The following is a 6,707-nucleotide window of genomic DNA, read 5'->3' on the forward strand; positions in this document are numbered from 1 at the left end:
TCCTGTGTATGCTCAGTGGGGAGGGTGTGCTCTGCAGCTTCCTTGGATCTGTCTAATCTTTTTCTCTCAGGAGCTACTGCCAGACTGCACACTGCAGGAGTGACGAGCAAGGCTGCGTTCTCCGCACTAGGACCTGTAGGAAGCTGACAATGAATTATTTACTACTGTACACGCAGAAACCCTGAGAACAACAGCAGCAGGGAGGAAGCGAGGGGTGAGGAGGCTGGGTCATTGCTCACATTATACTGCCATGTACTGTGAAGCTCTTATCAGGTGTGAAGTTGTGTCGAGCTGCTGCAGGCATGAGAGCAGACAAGGAGGTATCAAGGATGCAGGGGAAATGTGTGTGCATGCATCTATGTGTAAGTGGCTGTGTGTGTGTGGGAGGGTGCTTGCATTCTGGCAGCTTTAAACAGCAACCAGTGATGAGACTTTCTCAAAGCATGCCTATTGATGCAGCCAATAATGCTTAGCAAAATACTCCAGTGCTATACCAGAAAAATAGCTAGATTGGGATTGTACCGACATTTGTATTTTAAAGCCACTACCTCTCAGATGACAGTGAAGATGAACAACACGTGTAACCCTGTGAAGCCCAAATCAATCCTTATCCTATTTCTGGCTGGCCTATTTTGATCTCTACGTATTATACTAAAAGGATAAGAGGACCCAAATGTGATCTTTAAGAACAAAACAGTTACACTTTTTTTTCCTCTTCACTTTAAGCTTAAAGTGATTATGCCACAGGGTTGCTCCAGTGATCACACATTGCACTTCTATTTGGGGGCTTGTGAGAGACGGATCAAAAAAGAGGGGTCTAATTCAAAGAAGCAGAAGCGGAGATATTCTGACTTTTGGTTTGTAGTATGGGTCGAACTCCACTGGGTCCTACAAATCCCATAATGCAACTCAACAGCATCTTGGCCCTCCCTGCCTGGTACTCCCACATCTTTCAAACGGCTGCCTCCAGTTTGTAACATGCGCTTCCTATTAAAATGGGATTGTTTTCACAAGCTGAGTCATGTAAATTGTAATGTGTAAAATCGGTGGAGCGCTGCTTTGATAGGATTTTAGAAGAAAAAAAGGATTCTTTTTTGCTTTTGTTTTAATGCCATTAGAAACCCGATGTGTGCAATTTATATCGTGCCTTCTTGCCTTGAATGAGTTTATGCACAAACAGCAGATAAGCAACAAATACCAGATATGACTCTTAAAAACATTTCTGCCCTGTGACTCACGCTCCTGACACCAGAGGGCGCTGTTGACCACAAAATAAAGCCCAACCCAGGCAGGTGACCTTGCAGAGTGGCTGAATGGCTACTGGCAGGGCTGCGGCCTTAGTGCCAGGCATTACCAGCCTTCCCTCACAACGACTCTGTTGTTACAAGCAAAAGACCCTGCAACACACTGTCTGCCCAGGCTTCAGCACAGTGTTCCCAACCCAGACAGGAAGGACAGATTCAGCATGTGATGTCAATCATCTGATGCACAGCAGCAGTTTTTGCTGTAGTCATTTTAAAGCACAAGATAACTATTTCAGACAACAAAATACAACTACACAATATTTAGTTTTTCCTTTAATCTTCTTTCTTCCTTTCTTTCAGTCGTATCTCCATGTCCTTTAATCTATGCCTGCCCTACTGTAAGCCATGAAATTAAATAAAAAGCATTATCTTGATGGATGAAAGAGGATGAAAGCTAAGAATGTCTTCAGGGGCTCTATTTGAAATCTTTTAGACATTTGATTTGCATTAATGGGACAGTTTGATGGTTGTCAGTAAAAAATAATCTAGGGTCTTTGAACCAAAATCTGTCCATCCCTCAAGTCTCTAAAGCCTCATTGTACACAACAGACACTTTTACAGAGGGATTTCACATGTGAATCAGTTAGAAAATGATGGGCGTCTCTTTCCGCATAAAGGAATGCCATTTCCTGTACAGGAGCAAGGTTGATGCATTATTTTCTTTTGTGTTTTGTTTCAGTGTGTTTGCATGCATCTTAGTTTTTATGTTGCGCTCAGCGAGGAGCAGTTAATGCCTTAGCTTACTGCTCGCTGAACTCCACCCATTTCAAACCTCCGGTGGGAACCAACATAATTGCATGGCATAGAGAACGGAGCATGAAACAGCAGCTGGGAACCCTAACACGTCCCGTGTGAGGCAGAGGAATCTGAAATGCTGCTGAGATTAAGCCATAAAATTCCCTCTTTACAAGTATACTTAGCTAAATCACAGGTTTCAGTCTAAAATGCTGTTTTGGACAACATGCTTTATGAATATATATACATATATACTGATACCTAAAAAAAAAAAAAAAGGACGCTTTTGTCTTCAGAAGCCACTACATTAGCAACTTTTAAAGGAATAGTTTGACATTTTGGGAAAAATTTCTTCTTCTTTCTTGCCGGGAGTTTTATGTATACCACTCGCATGCTTGTACTCTTTTTTTTGTGTGTCTCTTTATACATCCTCAACAAATGAATACTGGTATGAGGCTAGAGCCAGCAGCCAGTTAGCCTAGCTTAGCAGAAGGGTGGAAACTATAAAACAGCTAGCTTGGCCCTGTCCGAATGAAAAAAGCCTACCAGAATGCTCATTAAGAGGGGAGAAGCTCTTATCTGGTTAATACGTACAAAAACAAATACAAGTATAAAATTGTTAATTGATAAATGATACATTTGCTGTAAGTTCTTCCCTACAAGTGTGTTTTTACATTGTATTCATTATATTGCAACTGCATTAAGGCAAATAAATGCAGCAGTGAGAAAAAACTGTGAGGATTCATTCTTTCTACAGAGAACATCTCTCTGTCAGTCCGGTAATGCATAGCATTAGCAGCTGTACCTCTTGAACCCCCTTGTTTCATATCAACGTTTCAAGTAATAAAAGAAGTTCAGCCAAGCTACCACTCACTCTGAGGCTTCAGCATTAGAAGGAACACTTTGCTATGCTGAGTTTTGCAAAACTGAGTCATCAAACATCACAAAGTGTTTCTTTCTCCTGTGCCAGCCTCTCACAAGCTCATTATACCCTCTGCAGTCTGGCACGTATGTGTTCTAAAATCAGAGCTTCTCCCCTCTTCATGGGCCAGCCCTGCTAAGGGAATCAAACCCTGTTTGGACAACTTTAACTCTACGTCACAGCCACGTTTAACTCTGACTTTGTTCACTTCAGCTTCAAACCTACAGCCCACTCTGATTATGGGCCAAGGAGTCTGAAAAGAGCTCTCTGTCTGCCTGTTTCCTTTTCAGTTAGGCTTTCACGGTTTAGCCTGCTGGCTGCACAGGAAGCAGGATAAAAACAAAGTAGGAAGAAAGACGAAATAAGTTTCACCTCAGTGCTTTTCAGGGAAAATCCCAGCAGCTCCAGGCAATGCGCTTCATACAGGAGTCACAAAGGTGTTGAGACTTCAGTCAGTCAAACATGTACGCACAAGTTATGGTATTTCTATACTGTTGATACTGTGCTTTTGGAGACACGTACGCAATATGTCGGCAGCTCCACTGCATATCTTTACACAAAGTGATTAACAGAGGTGGACAAGGGCACAAATAAACAGGCGATTCCGAGGTATTAAATCATTAACTTAATCTTCATGTGCCGTCATGAGGCCACTAGCTAATAGATGCCAGTAATTCAGGTGACCAAGTCTGAGGACAAGTTTACGTCAGATGTCCTCCTCTCTGAGTCAGGAGCAAATAATGCATTGACACGTGACCAAGAAATTCAATAAGGTAAGTGTTTGTCACTACAAGGCTTGATGAGCACAAATCTGTCACTTTTGATGAGTCTGTCTTTAAAAAGCAATCGTCGGGCTGCCAACATGCCAATAAAATTTACAATTATTTCATATTAGACAATAAAGGTTGGCGCTTTGGGCAAGTCTAGTAACAGCAATGCAATCTGTGAAATGAAACTGCAGGCTGTATGATATACCTTTAGGATTCTATACCAAACTGTGCCAAGAAAACAACTGTCCCAAATTGCTTTTATTCCTCGCCTCGCTCTTTAAGTGCGGCTCAGTCACTGGAAGGTATGTCAGCCAATCTCATCCCAGGCTCAATTCAATTAAAGAGAGTACAAAGACATATGGCTCAGGGTCCTGTGATATGATTAGAGTTCTGTGCACAACGAGGCTGCTGCTTTGATTCATGCCCTCTCTTATCTGGTCACTCACAGTGATGGGCTGAAACAACTGAGCCAGGGAGGGCTCCCTCAGGTGCGCTGCAGTATCCTGAAGGGGCTATAAACGGCATCCTGATCTTCGACAATCATTGGGTCATATTGTTATTATCTTTGCAATGAAAACAGGCTGCTGTGACAAACCAGGCACAAACACAAAATCTGTTTTTTCTGAACAGGGATTTTTTTTGTTGATCAGAATTCTGACATTTTAAGACTCATGGGATGAAGAAAATCCTCCAAACCAAAGGCCATGCTGCTATCTTAGTTTTCAATCGGGACAATGCAGAGGAGCAACTGTACCCCAACCCCTCCCCCCCTCATCTTCTGGCTGAGCTGCCATAAAAGACAGGTGATACGCCTCATGGGACAGGGATGTGTCGAAGGAATGTGTGTGCAGGTATCCCGCTGCCTGTGGGGACTGTGGAAAAAGGCCCAGCGCACCAGTTGATCCTGTTTGATAAAGGCCCTGACAGGCCCAGATTATATGTCTCAGCCTGGAGGAGGTGTCTGTGTCTCATTCCTGCACTGAAGAAAGTCGATCTGGTGGGAAAGAGGCGGGGCCATGCCTGTAGGCGTCAGTTTTTGAATGGATGCCAACACACACCTTGTTGGGCAGACACAACTACCACCACCCCTCTCCACCCTCTGCTAGCTCAACCCCAAACAAACACCCTCACCCATCTCATATACCTGACCACACCCGAGCCTCCAGACGCCATAAATACTCTTTCCGCGAATCAGGACAGAGATACATTTTGCTGCCAGAAATGTTTGCTTCAAAATGTCTCATTTTCTGTCTTGTGCATACAGGTACCTTGAAACACGTACTGGGCATCTATCTGTAGTAACAAGAGGAAGCATACAGGGGATAGGGTAACACATTTGTGTTTAAGGGGAACCTTGGATTAAATAACACTAATTTGAACTAATTTAAGTGTTACTCTATCACTGAGTATGTAATTCATAGTTACAGGGTGCAGGGGACAAAATACATATTCTTTAGGTTCTGTCACAATATTTTCACTTATTTTTTTCATAATTAATGCTAAATATTGCAGCGCTCAAAACCACTATTTACTTTAGAATCACCACCAAAATGATTAAACAATAAATATTTGACATACTATGTCATTGTAATTGTCCCTTTTTAATGTTGAACCTGTGTCTTTTTCTTTTTTCTTTTAGTAAATATCTATAGGTTGCTTTGTGACAGAACTAAACCAAACTAACTAACTACACTGCATAATTAAAGACAGTGAAATAGGAATGAATAAGGGACCACTTACCCTGGGACACACTTTGATAAAGGTATTTTATATAGATATAAATAGATTCTCAATGATTTGTCCTGATCGTAGTGTACAACACTAAAAGTAATGTTCATTACCTAGACTGAATTCCTCATGCATGCGTTTAAATTAAGGTGAGTAAAACTATGTTATATACGAATACCTGTCACGATGCTCTTTATGTTATGTGTTGTCCAATAAAGATTTTGGTATAAAGTATTACATATTTCATTGTTTAAAAAAAGTGATTTCTAAATAATTACACTGTAACTTGCGGATTCTAATCCCAAACCATATAAATCCAACTGATTTTAACATAATACTTGTATTATAGGGAACAGATACTTCCCCATAAACTTATTTGCTTATGGTTTTTGTGATGTGGAGGAAAGAAGCAAAAAGGCAGCTACTCAAGACAATTGTGAGACACACAATGAGTGACAGGCCGTGCCCCAGGCTCACCCCTTCTGTTATGTCTGTCCCACAGAGCAGCCGGGGCGCCGGGGACCTGTCATGCAGACAGCCAACTCACAAACAGGGGCCCAGGCCCTCTGTGGAGACAGAAACATCAACAACCATAGAGCACAGACGAGAAAAGTACACCAACTGCCTTCATCTGTCATCTTAACTTCAGGAGGCCAACAGAGGGTTTAGCACTGAGACTTCCACATCCAGAGACAAAACATTTTTAACATATCATTAAAGTATTACATATTTTGTATTGTTGAAAAATGTCCTCAAGAGTGAACTACACCCAAAACCACATTGTCCGCATTTAGACACAAAACAGCTGCTCGTCATCTTATTGTTAAGAAGGCGGGGAAATCTGTTACAGTGAGAAAACAAAAGAACACTTTAATTACTCTTGTTTTGAAATCGTCAATCTATGGTGTACCGGATCCAAGCCTGTCTGCTGTGGTTACACACACACTTCATGTCTGAGGTCTCTTCTTTATGTGCTCATCATAAGGAGGAATGCAAGGCCGAGAGACATGTCTCCTTCACCTTGTACATGGACGCTGGCCAGAAGGATATTCATGAGTTCCAGCATTGCACTTCTGTAACCCTCGCCTCTGTCCGCTCATGTGCATTGACAGCTCCCCTCCACTAAGCTCTCTTCCCTCGCTCACATAAATAATAAGTTAATTCGTGAAGAGACAGAGGTGCACAACAACGGGCAGATGTCACCGCTCCTTGTTTCCAGGAGGCTCAAATAAGCAGAAACATACACAC

The sequence above is a fragment of the Taurulus bubalis genome (assembly GCF_910589615.1).
Source record: "Taurulus bubalis genome assembly, chromosome: 8".
Classification (NCBI taxonomy): Eukaryota; Metazoa; Chordata; class Actinopteri; order Perciformes; family Cottidae; genus Taurulus; species Taurulus bubalis.